The 19,950-nt window shown below is 45.7% G+C and overlaps 1 protein-coding gene and 1 long non-coding RNA gene across 5 annotated transcripts in view; one reads left to right on the top strand and one right to left on the bottom strand.

The window, feature by feature from the left end:
* Positions 1-19,950, bottom strand: part of LOC130212214 (coronin-2B-like) — a 49,734-nt gene that overhangs the window by 16,119 nt on the left and 13,665 nt on the right. The window lies entirely within an intron of this gene.
* On the top strand, positions 6,241-6,774 carry LOC130212266 (uncharacterized). The gene is made up of 3 exons (XR_008835265.1): positions 6,241-6,327; positions 6,443-6,519; positions 6,622-6,774. It is a non-coding gene; the product is annotated as an uncharacterized LOC130212266 (long non-coding RNA).

The raw sequence follows: 19,950 nt of genomic DNA, 5'->3' as shown, positions 1-19,950 counted from the left end.
GGATGGAGTAGTGTTTGTAGAAGGTGGGGTAGTTCTAGATGGAGTAGTGTTTGTAGAAGGTGGGGTAGTTCTGGATGGAGTAGTGTCTGTAGAAGGTGGGGTAGTTCTAGATGGAGTAGTGTTTGTAGAAGGTGGGGTAGTTCTGGATGGAGTAGTGTTTGTAGAAGGTGGGGTAGTTCTAGATGGAGTAGTGTCTGTAGAAGGTGGGGTAGTTCTGGATGGAGTAGTGTTTGTAGAAGGTGGGGTAGTTCTGGATGGAGTAGTGTTTGTAGAAGGTGGGGTAGTTCTGGATGGAGTAGTGTCTGTAGAAGGTGGGGTAGTTCTGGATGGAGTAGTGTCTGTAGAAGGTGGGGTAGTTCTGGATGGAGTAGTGTTTGTAGAAGGTGGGGTAGTTCTGGATGGAGTAGTGTTTGTAGAAGGTGGGGTAGTTCTAGATGGAGTAGTGTTTGTAGAAGGTGGGGTAGTTCTGGATGGAGTAGTGTCTGTAGAAGGTGGGGTAGTTCTGGATGGAGTAGTGTCTGCAGAAGGTGGGGTAGTTCTGGATGGAGTAGTGTCTGTAGAAGGTGGGGTAGTTCTAGACGGAGTAGTGTTTGTAGAAGGTGGGGTAGTTCTGGATGGAGTAGTGTTTGTAGAAGGTGGGGTAGTTCTGGATGGAGTAGTGTCTGTAGAAGGTGGGGTAGTTCTGGATGGAGTAGTGTCTGTAGAAGGTGGGGTAGTTCTAGATGGAGTAGTGTTTGTAGAAGGTGGGGTAGTTCTGGATGGAGTAGTGTCTGTAGAAGGTGGGGTAGTTCTGGATGGAGTAGTGTTTGTAGAAGGTGGGGTAGTTCTAGATGGAGTAGTGTTTGTAGAAGGTGGGGTAGTTCTGGATGGAGTAGTGTCTGTAGAAGGTGGGGTAGTTCTGGATGGAGTAGTGTCTATAGAAGGTGGGGTAGTTTTGGATGGAGTAGTGTTTGTAGAAGGTGGGGTAGTTCTAGATGGAGTAGTGTTTGTAGAAGGTGGGGTAGTTCCGGATGGAGTAGTGTTTGTAGAAGGTGGGGTAGTTCTGGATGGAGTAGTGTTTGTAGAAGGTGGGGTAGTTCTCGATGGAGTAGTGTTTGTAGAAGGTGGGGTAGTTCTGGATGGAGTAGTGTCTGTAGAAGGTGGGGTAGTTCTGGATGGATTAGTGTCTATAGAAGGTGGGGTAGTTCTGGATGGAGTAGTGTTTGTAGAAGGTGGGGTAGTTCTAGATGGAGTAGTGTTTGTAGAAGGTGGGGTAGTTCTAGATGGAGTAGTGTCTGTAGAAGGTGGGGTAGTTCTGGATGGAGTAGTGTTTGTAGAAGGTGGGGTAGTTCTGGATGGAGTAGTGTTTGTAGAAGGTGGGGTAGTTCTGGATGGAGTAGTGTTTGTAGAAGGTGGGGTAGTTCTGGATGGAGTAGTGTCTGTTGAAGGTGGGGTAGTTCTGGATGGAGTAGTGTTTGTAGAAGGTGGGGTAGTTCTGGATGGAGTAGTGTTTGTAGAAGGTGGGGTAGTTCTAGATGGAGTAGTGTTTGTAGAAGGTGGGGTAGTTCTGGATGGAGTAGTGTTTGTAGAAGGTGGGGTAGTTCTGGATGGAGTAGTGTCTGTAGAAGGTGGGGTAGTTCTAGATGGAGTAGTGTTTGTAGAAGGTGGGGTAGTTCTAGATGGAGTAGTGTTTGTAGAAGGTGGGGTAGTTCTGGATGGAGTAGTGTCTGTAGAAGGTGGGGTAGTTCTAGATGGAGTAGTGTTTGTAGAAGGTGGGGTAGTTCTGGATGGAGTAGTGTCTATAGAAGGTGGGGTAGTTCTAGATGGAGTAGTGTTTGTAGAAGGTGGGGTAGTTCTGGATGGAGTAGTGTCTGTAGCAGGTGGGGTAGTTCTAGATGGAGTAGTGTCTGTAGAAGGTGGGGTAGTTCTGGATGGAGTAGTGTTTGTAGAAGGTGGGGTAGTTCTGGATGGAGTAGTGTTTGTAGAAGGTGGGGTAGTTCTGGATGGAGTAGTGTTTGTAGAAGGTGGGGTAGTTCTGGATGGAGTAGTGTCTGTAGAAGGTGGGGTAGTTCTGGATGGAGTAGTGTCTGTAGAAGGTGGGGTAGTTCTGGATGGAGTAGTGTTTGTAGAAGGTGGGGTAGTTCTAGATGGAGTAGTGTTTGTAGAAGGTGGGGTAGTTCTGGATGGAGTAGTGTCTGTAGAAGGTGGGGTAGTTCTGGATGGAGTAGTGTCTGTAGAAGGTGGGGTAGTTCTGGATGGAGTAGTGTCTGTAGAAGGTGGGGTAGTTCTAGACGGAGTAGTGTTTGTAGAAGGTGGGGTAGTTCTGGATGGAGTAGTGTTTGTAGAAGGTGGGGTAGTTCTGGATGGAGTAGTGTCTGTAGAAGGTGGGGTAGTTCTGGATGGAGTAGTGTCTGTAGAAGGTGGGGTAGTTCTGGATGGAGTAGTGTCTGTAGAAGGTGGGGTAGTTCTGGATGGAGTAGTGTCTGTAGAAGGTGGGGTAGTTCTGGATGGAGTAGTGTCTGTAGAAGGTGGGGTAGTTCTGGATGGAGTAGTGTCTATAGAAGGTGGGGTAGTTCTGGATGGAGTAGTGTCTATAGAAGGTGGGGTAGTTCTGGATGGAGTAGTGTCTGTAGAAGGTGGGGTAGTTCTGGATGGAGTAGTGTCTATAGAAGGTGGGGTAGTTCTGGATGGAGTAGTGTCTGTAGAAGGTGGGGTAGTTCTGGATGGAGTAGTGTCTGTAGAAGGTGGGGTAGTTCTGGATGGAGTAGTGTCTATAGAAGGTGGGGTAGTTCTGGATGGAGTAGTGTTTTTAGAAGGTGGGGTAGTTCTGGATCTAGATATTCTAGTCTGACCGTGAAGGAGGAGCCGACCGGTCCGCCCCTGAGACGGTCCTGCTTGTCTTTGTTGCTCCAGTGGACCCGGCGGTGCCGTCCTGCGCCGAGGGCCTCTACCTGCCCAGGTTCCTGCCTCCGACCCCGGCTAACGGAGCTCGGCTGCAGGCGAGTGTCGGCGTGTCTCTGGAGATCAGCGTCAGCGCGGAGGCCGACGTCTCCAAGTAAGTCCGACGTCAGACGTTCTCCGGTGAGATGGAACACATCCCCATGGAGACGGGGCGGTCTCGTGAGGCGTTCAGGTCTCGTGAGGCGTTCAGGTGCTCAAGGTGCTCACGCGGTTGTGTTGTGTCACCAAAGAACCAGTTTGACCAGAGTGCACCGCATGTCAAACGACCGGCTGCACGGAGGATTGAAACGCATCATTCAGAGCCAAAAGAAACACCACGTCCCAGAATGCATTGTGTTCCAGCACCATGTGGTTCAGGTGGTTGGCTCCACCTCAAGGCGTGTGATCCATAACAATCAGCGGAACAGTTGCATCATGGGAACGGCGCCCGAAGGGGAGTCAGGAGTCAGGGCGGAGTGCTTCAGGGCCACAGTGAGGCTTCGTGGTTGTGGGTTTGATTCCTGAAGCGTAACACGCTCCTCTCTGTGGTTGAAGGGTTTCTGAGCTGCTGGTCAGCGGGCCGTACCAACTCCTCCGCTCCACCCCCGGACCGGGCCGCTTCACCCTGAGCTGGACGCCACGCCCTCTGACGTGTTGTTGACGTGATGACATCACGTGTTGTTGACATGATGACATCACGTGTTGTTGACATAATGAAATCACGTGTTGTTGACTTGATGAAATCACGTGTTGTTGACGTGATGACATCACGTGTTGTTGACTTGATGAAATCACGTGTTGTTGACTTGATGAAATCACGTGTTGTTGACGTGATGACATCACGTGTTGTTGACATAATGAAATCACGTGTTGTTGACTTGATGAAATCCCGTGTTGTTGACGTGATGACATCACGTGTTGTTGACATGATGACATCACGTGTTGTTGACATGATGACATCACGTGTTGTTGACATGATGACATCACGTGTTGTTGACATGATGACATCACGTGTTGTTGACATGATGTCATCACGTGTTGTTGACATGATGACATCACGTGTTGTTGACATAATGAAATCACGTGTTGATGACTTGATGACATCACGTGCTGTTGACATGATGTCATCACGTGTTGTTGACATGATGACATCACGTGTTGTTGACATAATGAAATCACGTGTTGTTGACTTGATGAAATCACGTGTTGACATGATGACATCACGTGCTGTTGACATGATGACATCACGTGTTGTTGACATGTCATCACGTGTTGTTGACATGATGTCATCACGTGTTGTTGACATGATGACATCACGTGTTGTTGACATGATGTCATCACATGTTGACGTGATGACATCACGTGTTGTTGACATGATGACATCACGTGTTGTTGACATGATGACATCACATGTTGTTGACATGTTGACATCACATGTTTTGACATGATGACATCACGTGTTGTTGACGTGATGACATCACGTGTTGTTGACATGATGACATCACGTGTTGTTGACATGATGTCATCACATGTTGACCCCTCATGTCTCTATGATGTCATCACATGTTGACATGATGACATCACATGTTGTTGACATGATGACATCACGTGTTGTTGACATGATGACATCACATGTTGTTGACATGTTGACATCACATGTTTTGACATGATGACATCACGTGTTGTTGACGTGATGACATCACGTTTTGTTGACATGATGACATCACGTGTTGTTGACATGTTGACATCACATGTTTTGACATGATGACATCACGTGTTGTTGACATGATGACATCACGTGTTGTTGACGTGATGACATCACGTGTTGTTGACATGATGACATCACACCCACAACACACTCATCAATGAACCACTACTCCACCCACAACCACTACTCCACCCACAACAACTACCCCGCCACCCACAACCACTACTCCACCCACAACAACTACCCCACCACCCACAACTACCCCACCACCCACAACCACTACTCCACCCACAACAACTACCCCACCACCCACAACCACTACTCCACCCACAACAACTACCCCACCACCCACAACCACTACTCCACCCACAACAACTACCCCACCACCCACAACCACTACTCCACCCACAACAACCACTACTCCACCCACAACAACTACCCCGCCACCCACAACCACTACTCCACCCACAACAACTACCCCACCACCCACAACCACTACTCCACCCACAACAACTACCCCACCACCCACAACCACTACTCCACCCACAAATAACCAACCACTACCCCACCACCCACAACCACTACTCCACCCACAACAACTACCCCACCACCCACAACCACTACTCCACCCACAACAACTACTCCACCCCACAACTACTCCCACCACCCACAACCACTACTCCACCCACAACAACTACTCCCACCACCCACAACCACTACTCCACCCACAACAACTACCCCACCACCCACAACCACTACTCCACCCACAACAACCACTACTCCACCCACAACAACTACCCCACCACCCACAACCACTACTCCACCCACAACAACTACCTCACCACCCACAACCACTACTCCACCCACAACAACTACCCCACCACCCACAACCACTACTCCACCCACAACAACTACCCCACCACCCACAACCACTACTCCACCCACAACAACCACTACTCCACCCACAACAACTACCCCACCACCCACAACCACTACTCCACCCACAACAACTACCCCACCACCCACAACCACTACTCCACCCACAACAACTACCCCACCACCCACAATCACTACTCCACCCACAACAACCACTACTCCACCCACAACAACTACCCCACCAGATACAACCACTACTCCACCCACAACAACTACCCCACCACCCACAACCACTACTCCACCCACAACAACTACCCCACCACCCACAACCACTACTCCACCCACAACCACTGCCCCACCCACAACAACTACCCCACCACCCACAACCACTACTCCACCCACAACAACTACCCCACCACCCACAACCACTACTCCACCCACAACAACTACCCCACCACCCACAATCACTACTCCACCCACAACAACCACTACTCCACCCACAACAACTACCCCACCAGATACAACCACTACTCCACCCACAACAACTACCCCACCACCCACAACCACTACTCCACCCACAACAACTACCCCACCACCCACAACCACTACTCCACCCACAACCACTGCCCCACCCACAACAACTACCCCACCACCCACAACCACTACTCCACCCACAACAACTACCCCACCACCCACAATCACTACTCCACCCACTCCCCTGTCCACAACAGTCACTACATCAACAACATCTGTTTCCTCGGCACCATCTACACCAATAACTACACCTGAAGACACAACCCGGGTACCAGGTGTCTCAACCACGAGTGAGTATGATAAATGGTGATGGTGTACATCGTGTACGATAAGGGGTGGAGCTAAGTGGGAACATGGGTGGTGTGAAGGTGGAGGCCTTTTGAGCTGCATTGTTTGTGCATCTAGGTGTAGCTCTGAGGATGAGACTGTTGTCCTCCACCCCGCTGTCTGAGGACCACATCAGGACCTCCGTCATGCAGCAGGTCAGCAGCATCAGATCTCTGCAGGTTTCATGGCGTGATGGAGCTCTGACACCTGTGAGGAGGAAGTGATCGTATCTGAGCACTTCTGTTCTTCTTCTCCAGATCAGAGATGAACTGGTGAGACGAGGGCTGTCAGTCACGACTCTACGCCTCATCAGTGTGTCGTCAGCGTCCACAGCACAGCGCCCCCTGGTGGTTTAACGTGCACTGACATGGAACCCTGCATAGTATAAAAAAGAAAAGATTATTTTTTAGATCACAGCAGGAATAAAACGAAAACTAAGACTCAAGTCATCATAACCAATGGGCAAAATAAAACATTTATATGTTGTTGTTTTTTTAAGAAAGATATTTATATATAAATATTAAAAATAAATTTAAAATAAGATAAACACAATGAAAAATAGTTTAGAAGAGTCGAGTACATATCTATACGGGATAAGGTGGATAAGGGAGTTATCAGACTTGATTGGCTCTGGACTTCCTGTGGTCCTGAAGTTTGCTTTAAATTGATCTGAAGCGTTCTGTCATGATCCGACGTTTCTGTGTTTTCTTTTGTGTCTTATTTTGAAGTCCTTGTGTCCTCTGTTCCCTGCATTTCCTGTCCCTGTCGAGCCTCGTTTTAAGAGTTTTTAATAAGAACTACAGTTGCAAATGAAGTGAAGATGAAACTATAAGCTCCTGGGACAACACTTCGTGGGCATTATCGTAAAAAGAAGAACGTACATTTCTCAAAACAATAAGTTGCATATGTCCGTTATGTCCGATGTTTAAAATAAATAAAGCAAAATGACAGCAGTGAAATATATTGTGTTTTTATTTCTCTCAACAAAACCCAGTAAAAACAAAATGGCGTCTCTTGGGGAGCAACAGCTAAACTGAACTTTAATAACATTGTTGTACTTTTAGAAAACAGTTCTCATCACGAAACATTCAAATGAGCCCAATTTGTTTGGAAGAGACAACTGCATTATCTTCATCGTAGCTCGTGGCTAGCGCAGGCTAACGGACCGCTAGCTGCCGGAGCTACCTCCAGAACTGCCAGGGCTTCTTCACCTCCTCCTGAGCTGCCGCCAATCCAGGTGCAGAGAGGATGAAGAAGAGGAGGAGAGAAGGGGAGGACAGAAGAAGGCGGAGCTTCAGGGGAGGTGAGGAGCCGGTCGCTCAGCGCCGCCTCGTCCAGGTTTATTTCAACAAACGCTGGAGAGCAGAGCGCGTTAGCATGATGTGACATGTCAACAAATGCACTCTTTACTTCCTGTTTCTGGGAGTTAAAGGTTAACGTTGATATCTGCTCCTTGACTTCTGATTGGCTTAGCACCATGATACAGCTGTATGCTGCTATATGCTGCTATATGCTACTAGTACTGCTATATGCTGCTAGTACTGCTATATGCTGCTAGTACTGCTATATGCTGCTAGTACTGCTATATGCTGCTAGTACCATATGCTACTAGTACTGCTATATGCTGCTAGTACTGCTATATGCTGCTAGTACTGCTATATGCTACTAGTACTGCTATATGCTACTAGTACTGCTATATGCTGCTAGTACTGCTATATGCTGCTAGTACTGCCATATGCCACTAGTACTGCTATATGCCGCCAGTACTGCCATATGCTGCTAGTACCGCTATATGCCACCAGTACCGCTATGCCGCTGCCATATGCCGCTAGTACTGCCATATGCCGCTAGCACTGCTACATGCCGCTAGTACTGCCATATGCCGCTAGTACTGCTATATGCCGCTAGTACTGCCATATGCTCAGTACTGCTATATGCCAGTACTGCCATATGCCGCTAGCACTGCCATATGCTGCTAGTACTGCCATATGCCACTAGTACTGCCATATGCTGCTAGTACTGCTATATGCTGCTAGTACTGCTATATGCTACTAGTACTGCTATATGCTGCTAGTACTGCTATATGCTGCTAGTACTGCTATATGCTGCTAGTACTGCTATATGCTACTAGTACTGCTATATGCTGCTAGTACTGCTATATGCTACTAGTACTGCTATATGCTGCTAGTACTGCATCATCTCACTCTTCCGGTAAGCTTTGGTTGCCAGCTCAACAGCGAGCATGACTTCTTCTTCTCTCCCTCCCGCTCCCTCTTGCTCAGTGTGTCTCATGTATAGTTATCCCCCTGCCTCCCTTAATGATAACGATACATGCAACAAGTGTAGTTTATTTGCTAGGTTGGAGGCAGGTCTAAGTGGGTTAGATGCACGGCTCCGCGCTATCGAAGCTCAGACAGCTATGCTAGTTAGCCCGCCCTCTCCCGTAGTCGGCGCGGAGCTACAGTCAGCTGTTAGCTGTGCCCCGGCGGTAACCGTGCAGCCGGATGGTTGGGTAACTGTTCCAGGAGTAGTAAGTCTACACAGAAGCCCGCCAGCACCAACCACTTCACGTTTCGAACCAGTTTTCCTGCTCAGCGACACACTAGCTGAGGAACACACCCTGGTTATCGGGAGCTCTATAGTCAGGAACGTGAAAATAGCGAAGCCACGGACCAGAGTCGTGTGCCTCCCGTGGGCCAGAGCGGGCGACGTGGAGTCTTGTTTGAAGCTGCTGGCTAAGGACAAGCGGAGATACAGTCAGATTGTAATACACGCCGGTGGTAATGACGCTCGAGCCCGCCGCCCGGAACTCACTAAAATTAATGTGGAATCGGTGTGTGCTTATGCCAAGACGTTGTCGGACACCGTAATTTTCTCTGGCCCTCTCCCAAATTTGCAGACAGACGAATTGTATAGCCGAATGTCGTCTTTCAACCGCTGGCTGTCGAGGTGGTGCCCAGCGAATAATGTGGGCTACGTAGACAACTGGAAGACTTTCTGGGAAAACCTGATCTGATGAGGAGAGACGGCATTCATCCCACGTTGGACGGAGCGCGTCTCATTTCTGCGAATATGACCAAGTTGATCACCGGACTTAATCTATGACAACCCAGGGTTCAGATCAGGAACCGGGAGCAGAGTTGTAGTTTAACACCCTTCTCTGCTCTTCCATTCGAGCAGTTACCCACCCTTGACTTTAGAGTAGAGACTGTGTCTGTCCCACGGCCACTTCAATTAAATAAATCAAAAGTAAGCAGAAGAGGAGTCGTACACAATAACCTTATACAAGTTAACACAATTATTTCAGCAGTGCAACAAAATAGGTCTATTAAATGTGGTCTCCTAAATATTCGATCTCTGTCATCTAAAGCTGTGTTACTGAATGATTTAATATCAGATAATCACATTGATTTATGTTGCCTAACTGAAACCTGGCTGAGCCATGAAGAATATGTCTGCCTGAATGAATCGACTCTCCAAGTCATATTAATACTCACATTCCTCGAGGCACCGGTCGAGGAGGTGGAGTAGCAGCCATCTTTGAATCGAGCCTATTAATTAATCCTCAACCAAAATTACACTACACCTCATTTGAAAGCCTTGTTCTTAGTCTTTCACATCCAACCTGGAAAACACTACAGCCAATTCGATTTGTGATTCTGTACCGGCCACCAGGTCCATATTCAGAGTTTATATCTGAATTCTCAGAATTTATATCAAGTTTGGTTCTTAAAACTGATACAGTTATTATTGTTGGAGATTTTAATATCCATGTGGATGTTGATAATGATTGCCTTAGTGCTGCATTCATCTCCTTGTTGGACTCGATTGGCTTCTGTCAGAGAGTACAGAAACCCACTCACAGCTTTGGCCACACGCTTGATCTTGTTCTTACTTATGGCGTTGACATTGAGCATTTGAACGTCTTCCCACAGAATCCTCTTCTGTCAGACCACAACCTCATAACTTTTGAATTTATACTACCGGAGTGTACTCCGTTAGTCAAAAGTTTCTACACTAGATGTCTAACTGATAGTGCTGTAGCTAAATTTAAAGAAGCGATTCCTTCTGTATTTGATTCGATACCACGCCTCAATATAACAGAGGACTCCTGGTCTAACTTTAGTCCGTCCCAGATTGATCATCTTGTTGACAGTGCCATAGGCTCTCTGAGAATGACACTGGACTCGATAGCCCTCTGAAGAAGAAGACAGTGAGGAAGAGGAGGTTTGCTCCTGGTATAACCCTCAGACCCGCAAACTGAAGCAACGTCACGAAAGCTTGAACGCATATGGCTCAACTAATCTCAAGAATCCCGCTTAGTTTGGCGAGATAGTCTTAAAACATATAAGAAGGCCTCCGTAATGCCAGAGCAGCCTATTACTCATCAATAATAGAAAAATAAGAACAACCCCAGGTTTCTCTTCAGCACTGTAGCCAGGCTGACAGAGAGTCACAGCTCTGTGGAGCCGAGCATTCCTATAAACCTTAGTGGTAATGACTTTATGAACTTCTTTAATGAAAAGATTTTAACTATTAGGGACAAGATTAATAATCTTGCCCATAACCAGTGCCAATCTGTCCTCAAGTGGAATGGCCTTGGAAACCGCTGTATGCCCTGGTGTATATTTGAGGATTTTCTCCTATCAACCGTGACCAATTATTTTCAACGGTTTCTACTTGAACACGTCTACCTGTCTCTTGGACCCCATCCCGACGAGGCTGCTTAAAGACGTTTTGCCTTTAATTGGCGGCTCTCTATTAGATATTATCAATGTGTCTCTGCTAACAGGCCACGTACCACACTCCTTCAAGGTGGCTGTTATTAAACCTCTCCTGAAGAAGCCCACTCTGGATCCAGAGGTATTGGCTAACTACAGACCGATCTCTAACCTCCCTTCCTCTCCAAGATCCTTGAGAAAGTGGTCGCAAATCAGTTGTGCGACTTTCTACATCATAATAGTTTATTTGAGAAATTTCAATCAGGATTTAGAAAACACCACAGCACCGAGACGGCACTGGTGAAAATTACAAATGACCTCTTAATGGCAGCAGATAAAGGACTCTCTCCTGGTCTAGTTAGACCTTAGTGCTGATAGAGGACTCCTCTCTGTACTGGTCTTGTTAGACCTTAGTGCTGATAGAGGACTCCTCTCTGTCCTGGTCTTGTTAGACCTTAGTGCTGCATTCGACACCATTGACCATGACATCCTGTTACAGAGACTGGAGCAGTCGATTGGCATTTCAGGCACGGCACTAATTTGGTTTAAATCCTATTTATCAGATCGATCTCAGTTTGTATTTGTAAACGATGACGCCGATAACCACCAACGTTAATCACGGAGTTCCACAAGGTTCTGTGCTTGGACCAATTTTATTTACCTTATACATGCTTCCTTTGGGCAATATTATCAGGAAACACTCCATAAACTTTCATTGTTATGCAGATGACACTCAACTATATTTATCGATAAAACCAGAGGAGAGCAACCAACTCTGTAAAATTCAAGCATGTCTTAAAGACATAAAACATGGATGACCTGCAACTTTGATGTTAAACTCAGACAAAACCAAGTAATTTTAATCGGCCCTGAGCACCTCAGAGATCAATTATCTGGTGATGTGGATTCTGTAGACGGCATTGCCCTGGCATCCAACACCACTGTAAAGAATCTTGGCGTTATCTTTGATCGACTTGTCCTTTAACTCCCACGTAAAGCAAATCTCAAGGACTGCATTCTTTCATCTACGTAATATTTCAAAAATCAGGCACATCTTGTCTCAAAAAGATGCAGAAAAATTGGTTCACGCGTTCGTTACTTCGAGACTGGATTACTGCAACTCCTTATTATCAGGCTGCTCTAATAAATCTCTTAGGTCCCTCCAGTTGATCCAGAATGCTGCAGCTCGTGTTCTCACTAAAACTAAGAAAAGAGATCACATCACTCCTGCACTAGCTGCTCTGCACTGGCTCCCAGTAAAATCAAGAATCACTTTTAAAATTCTTCTCTTCACCTACAAAGCCTTGATTGGTGATGCTCCATCATATCTTAAGGAGCTTGTCGTACCATATTGCCCCACTAGAGAGCTACGCTCACTAAATGCGGGACTACTTGTAGTTCCTAGAGTCTTAAAAAGTAGAATGGGAGCCAGAGCCTTTAGTTACCAAGCTCCTCTTTCATGGAACCAGCTTCCAATTTCAGTCCGGGAGGCAGACACAGTCACCTCGTTTAAGAGTAGACTTAAGACCTTCCTCTTTGACAGAGCTTATAGTTAGGGCTGAATCAGGTTTGCCCTGGTCCAGCCCCTTGATATGCTGCTATAGGCTGATAGCTGCCGGGGGACGTTTTAGGATGCACTGAGTACCTATCTCCTCTTTTTTCTCTCCTTAAGGATGAATTTTCATCTCTCAATCACACGTTACTAACTCTGCTTTCTCCCGAAGTCCTTTTGACTTTACGTCTCATGGGGTCATCGGACCCTATGAGACGGCATAGATCCCATCTGCCTGATGGATCGTCTGGGTCGTGGAATTCCTGCTCATGACTACGCCACTGTCCTGTTGAGACTCCGCCCACTCCTCCTCCCCACCGCCATCTGCCTGATGGATCGTGGAGGTCTCCATCGTGGAATATGCCTACTATGAACTATTCATACACTCTGTCATATTCATTGAATGTATTTTAACTCTAAATCTGTCCTTCTGTACACATTACATCTATTGCATCTGTCCATCCTAGGAGAGGGATCCTCCTCTGTTGCTCTCCTCCAGGTTTCTTCCCTTTTTTTCCCCCTGAAGGGTTATTTGGGAGTTTTTCCTGGTCCGATGTGAGGTTTTGGGGCAGGGATGTCTATGTGTACAGATTGTAAAGCACTCCGAGACAAATTTGTAATTTGTGAAATTGGGCTATACAAATAAACTGAATTGAATTGAATTGAATATGCTACTAGTACTGCTATATGCTACTAGTACTGCTATATGCTACTAGTACTGCTATATGCTGCTAGTACTGCTATATGCTACTAGTACTGCTATATGCTACTAGTACTGCTATATGCTGCTAGTACTGCTATATGCTACTAGTACTGCTATATGCTGCTAGTACTGCTATATGCTGCTAGTACTGCTATATGCTGCTAGTACTGCTATGCTAGTACTGCTATATGCTGCTAGTACTGCTATATGCTGCTAGTACTGCTAGTACTGCTATATGCTGCTAGTACTGCTATATGCTGCTAGTACTGCTATATGCTACTAGTACTGCTATATGCTGCTAGTACTGCTATATGCTGCTAGTACTGCTATATGCTGCTAGTACTGCTATATGCTACTATATGTTGCTAGTACTTACAGGGCTCTCAAGTCTCACGCATTGAGCGTGAGACTCACGCATTTCGGTCTTATCTCACGCACTCCCGCCACACATCGAATTCCTCACGCTGAAAAAAACTCTCGGCTATTTAATGCTTGAATGCAGGGGTGCTCAATACGCCGATCGATTATTCCGCTGCAGAGCTCCGACGCCGGTCTGCGCGCATTGGGATGGAGCAAAAAAATAGTCACCAACTCTTTTCGGCTCGATGCCGGCGCGCGCAACGGTCAGCTGTATCGGATGCTGATGGAAATGTCACGCTTGCCTGTCTTCAAAACTTGAGAGCCCTGTACTTATATATACAGTACCGTTCAAAAGTTTGGGATCACTTAGAAATGTCATTATTTTTCAAAGAAAAGCATTGTTTTTTTCAATGAAGATAACATTAAATCAATCAGAAATACACTCTCTACATTGTTAATGTGGTAAATGACTATTCTAGGTGGAACGTCTGGTTTCTAATGAAATATCTCCAGAGGTGTATCGAGGCCCATTTCCATCAACTATCACTCCAGTGTTCTGATGGTACATTGTGTTATCGCCTTAGAAGACTAATGGATGATGAGAAAACCCTTGAAAACCCTTGTGCAATTATGTTAGCACAGCTGAAAACAGTTATGCAGGAGATATAAGCTATAAAACTGGCCTTCCTTTGAGCTAGTTGATTATCTGGAGCATCACACTTGTGGATTCGATAAGACTCTCAAAATGGCCAGAAAAAAAGAACTTTCATGTGAAATTCGCCAGTCTATTCTTGTTCTTAGAAATGAAGGCTATTCCATGCGAGAAATTGCAACGAAACTGAAAATGTCCTCCAGCGGTGTGTACTACTCCCTTCAGAGAACAGCACAAACAGGCTCTAACCAGAGCAGAAAGAGAAGTGGGAGGCCCCGGTGCACAACTCAGCAAGAAGACAAGTACATTAGAGTCTCTAGTTTGAGAAATAGACGCCTCACAGGTCCTCAACTGGCAGCTTCTTTAAATGGTACCCCTCAAACGCCAGTGTCAACGTCGACAGTGAAGAGGCGACTCCGGGATGCTGGCCTTCTAGGCAGAGTGGCAAAGAAAAAGCCATATCTGAGACTGGCCAATGAAAAGAAAAGATTGGTATGGGCAAAAGAACACAGGCATTGGACAGAGGAAGATTGGAAAAAGGTGTTCTGGACAGATGAATCCAAGTTTGAGGTGTTTGGATCACACAGAAGAACATTTGTGAGACGCAGAACAGGTGAAAAGATGCTGGAAGAGTGCCTGACACCATCTGTCAAGCATGGTGGAGTAATGTGATGGTCTGGGGCTGCTTTGGTGCTGGGAAAGTGGGAGATTTGTACCAGGTCAAAGGGATTTTAAATAAGGAAGGCTATCACTCCATTTGGCAACGCCATGCCATACCCTGTGGGCAGCGCTTGATTGGAGCCAATGTCCTCCTCCAACAGGACAATGACCCAAAGCACACCTCCACATTGTGCAAGAACTCTTGAGGGAAGAAGCAGGCAGCTTGCTGTCTGTAATGGAGTGGCCAGTCACCAGATCTCAACCATTGAGCTGTTGTGGGAGCAGCTTGACCGTATGGTCCGCAAGAAGTGCCCATCAAGCCAATCCAACTTGTGGAGGTGCTTCAGGAAGCGAGGGGTGACATGTCAACAGATTACCTCAACTAATTAACAGCTAGAATGACAAAGGTCTGCAATGCTGTCATTGCTGCAAAAGGAGCATTCTTTGACGAAAGCAAAGTTTGAAGAACAAAATTAATACTTCAAATACAAATCATTATTTCTAACCTTGTCAATGTCTTGACTATATTTTCTATACATTTTGCAACTCATTTGATAAATAAAAGTGTGAGTTTTCATGGAAAACACAAAATTGTCTGGGTGATCCCAAACTTTTGAACGGTAGTGTACTTCTATATGCTACTAGTACTTCTATATACTTCTATATGCTGCTAGTACTTCTATATACTTCTATATGCTACTAGTACTTCTATATACTTCTATATGCTGCTAGTACTTCTATATACTTCTATATGCTACTAGTACTTCTATATACTTCTATATGCTACTAGTACTTCTATATACTTCTATATGCTGCTAGTACTTCTATATACTTCTATATGCTACTAGTACTTCTATATACTTCTATATGCTACTAGTACTTCTATATACTTCTATATGCTGCTAGTACTTCTATATACTTCTATATGCTGCTAGTACTTCTATATGCTACTAGTACTTCTATATACTTCTATATGCTACTAGTACTTCTATATACTTCTATATGTTGCTAGTAAGAGCCAAATGCATGATTTCATTTGTTATAATAATTTAGTTATAAAAGATTAAAAAAGGTAACTGAATATAAATCCTTTCCATTATGATTTGAAAGAATGTTTAGTTTAACATATATAATTTAGTCTTGTATTTGAAAGCTTAATAATTTGTCTGAATGTGAGCTTCCAATCAGATGACGTCACGTCAGTATAACAGCTGTGTGTTGGACTGAGTCGTGTTTGAGTTCAGAGTGTTGGAAGCGACATAGTTTTTTGACCGTGTGACCGTGTACGATACGATTTTTAAGTAAACATAATTTTGTATGAAACTACTTGTGTCACTCGCGTGTCAATTAATAGCTTTTTAAAGACTGATCTCAATAGTGTGGTACAGAAGAACCAGAACTAGATGGAGTGCCACTACACTACTAGTACTTCTATATACTTCTATATAATACTAGTGTAGTATCTTGACTTCCGGTTCAAGGAAGTGTCGCTTATAAATGATGTCATCCAGGTCAAGGTTCAGATCGGAGAATAAAGATGGACGCATACTGCGCCGCAAAGGATCACGCGAATACCGAGTGTTTTGTTTCGACAATTACATGTCAGTACATACACGTAAATACTACATGGTGTCAGAATAGTTTGCTTCTCATCGAACTGACGACGGAAGATGGAGAACGCAGGCGTCCCCACGGATGGATTGGGAGTCATCTAACCGGCCCGACGCATGGAGAAAGTTCCGCCAACATGTGGAGCTCATGTTGTCCGGCCCGCTACGCGCTAAAGAGGAGGAAGAAAAGTGCAGCTATCTCCTCCTGTGGATCGGTGAGAAAGGCAGAGATGTATACAACACATGGACCCTCACGGCAGATGAGAGAAAGGTCCTCCAAACGTACTGTGGGAAGTGTGAAGGATATGTAACGCCCAAAGCTAACCCCATTTTCACGCGATATAAATTCCATGAAAAGATACAAACGGATTGTGAAAGTTTCGACCAGTTTGTGACTGAAGCTGCTAGTAATTTTCTCTGGCCCTCTCCCAAATTTGCAGACAGACGCATTGTATACCTCACACCGCCCTTTCCCACCTGGAGGGGAGGAACTGTTGTGTGCGAATGCTGGTTGTGGACTACAGCTCAGCGTTCAACACTATTGTTCCCGCCAAGCTCGACACCAAGCTCAGAGGTCTAGGCCTGCACTCTACCATGTGCAGCTGGATACTGGACTTCCTGTCGGGCCGCCGCCAGGTGGTGAGGATGGGCAGTACCACCTCAGAGCCGCTGACCCTCAACACGGGAGCCCCTCAGGGATGCGTGTTGAGCCCTCTCCTCTACTCCCTGTACACCCACGACTGCACGGCCATGCACAGCTCCAACGTCATCATCAAGTTTGCTGACGACACAACAGTGTTGGGGCTGATCACCGACGACGACGAGACAGCCTACAGGGAGGAGGTTGGATCACTGGTACAGTGGGGCCAGGAGAACAGCCTCGTCCTCAACGTCAAGAAGACCAAGGAGCTGATCGTGGACTACAGGAAGCGGAGAGGAGAGCACACCCCCATCTCCATAGACGGAGTTGCAGGAGAGGGTCAGCAGCTTCAAGTTCCTCGGCGTGCACATCTCCGAGGACCTCACATGGACCACGCACACCACTCACGTGGTGAAAAGGCGCCAACAACGCCTGTATTTCCTTAGGCGACTGAGGAAATTCAACATGGCCCCCCGCATCCTCAGATCATTCTACACCAGTACCATCGAGAGTGTTCTGACAGGTTGCATCACCGTCTGGTGGGAACTGCACCGCCCTGGAGCGTAGGGCACTACAGAGGGTGGTGCGGTCGGCACAGTACATCGTTGGAGGTGAGCTTCCCTCCATCCTGGACATATACACCAAGCGGTGCGTGGCCAGGGCCAAACGGATGATGAAAGACAATAACCACCCCGCCACAAACTGTTCACCCTTCTACCGTCAGGCAGGCGATACCGCAGTATCAAGTGTCAGACAAACAGACTGAGGGACAGCTTCTTCAGTCAGGCCATCAGGCTGCTGAACAAGGACTGAGACCCTCATTAACACTACACACCAGAACATATTCTGTGAATATCTATGGCCATGGTGTATATTTTATTACATTGTTTATATATATATATATTGTATATATATATTGTATGTATATACATATATATATATATAGTCTCAAAAAGTGTATATTTTATTACATTGTTTTATATATATATATTGCCATGATGTATATTCTATTACATTGTTTTATATATATATTGTTAATACTTTCTTCTTTTTTGTGTGTGGATATTGTATAGTTTATTCTCATTCTTATTCTTTTTTTAGTCTGCTACTGCTGTCGGGTGTTTTGCACATAAGAATTTCACGAACCGATTATACTTGTATAAAAGGGGATGTGACAATAAAAAAAAACTTGACTTGAAACTTATAGCCGAATGTCGTCTTTCAACCGCTGGCTGTCGAGGTGCCCAGCGAACAATGTGGGCTACGTAGACAACTGGAAGACTTTCTGGGGAAAGCCTGATCTGATGAGGAGAGACGGCATTCATCCCACGTTGGACGGAGCGCGTCTCATTTCTGCGAATATGACCAAGTTGATCACCGGACTTAATCCATGACAACCCAGGGTTCAGATCAGGAACCGGGAGCAGAGTTGTAGTTTAACACCCTTCTCTGCTCTTCCATTCGAGCAGTTACCCACCCATGACTTTAGAGTAGAGACTGTGTCTGTCCCACGGCCACTTCAATTAAATAAATCAAAAGTAAGCAGAAGAGGAGTCGTACACAATAACCTTATACAAGTTAACACCATTATTTCAGCAGTGCAACAAAATAGGTCTATTAAATGTGGTCTCCTAAATATTCGATCTCTGTCATCTAAAGCTGTGTTACTAAATGATTTAATATCAGATAATCACATTGATTTATGTTGCCTAACTGAAACCTGGCTGAGCCATGAAGAATATGTCTGCCTGAATGAATCGACTCCTCCAAGTCATATTAATACTCACATTCCTCGAGGCACCGGTCGAGGAGGTGGAGTAGCAGCCATCTTTGAATCGAGCCTATTAATTAATCCTCAACCAAAATTACACTACACCTCATTTGAAAGCCTTGTTCTTAGTCTTTCACATCCAACCTGGAAAACACTACAGCCAATTCTATTTGTGATTCTGTACCGGCCACCAGGTCCATATTCAGAGTTTATATCTGAATTCTCAGAATTTATATCAAGTTTGGTTCTTAAAACCGATAAAGTTATTATTGTTGGAGATTTTAATATCCATGTGGATGTTGATAATGATTGCCTTAGTGCTGCATTCATCTCCTTGTTGGACTCGATTGGCTTCTGTCAGAGAGTACAGAAACCCACTCACAGCTTTGGCCACACGCTTGATCTTGTTCTTACTTATGGCGATGACATTGAGCATCTGAACGTCTTCCCACAGAATCCTCTTCTGTCAGACCACAACCTCATAACTTTTGAATTTATACTACCGGAGGTACTCCGTTAGTCAAAAGTTTCTACACCAGATGTCTAACTGACAGTGCTGTAGCTAAATTTAAAGAAGCGATTCCTTCTGTATTTGATTCGATACCACGTCTCAATATAACAGAGGACTCCTGGTCTAACTTTAGTCCGTCCCAGATTGATCATCTTGTTGACAGTGCCACAGGCTCTCTGAGAATGACACTGGACTCGATAGCCCCTCTGAAGAAGAAGACAGTGAGGAAGAGGAGGTTTGCTCCCTGGTATAACCCTCAGACCCGCAAACTGAAGCAAACGTCACGAAAGCTTGAACGCATATGGCGTTCAACTAATCTCAAGAATCCCGCTTAGTTTGGCGAGATAGTCTTAAAACATATAAGAAGGCCCTCCGTAATGCCAGAGCAGCCTATTACTCATCAGTA

Source organism: Pseudoliparis swirei, chromosome 21 (assembly GCF_029220125.1).
Source record: "Pseudoliparis swirei isolate HS2019 ecotype Mariana Trench chromosome 21, NWPU_hadal_v1, whole genome shotgun sequence".
NCBI lineage: Eukaryota > Metazoa > Chordata > Actinopteri > Perciformes > Liparidae > Pseudoliparis > Pseudoliparis swirei.
This window is presented reverse-complemented; position numbering and strand designations above follow the sequence as displayed.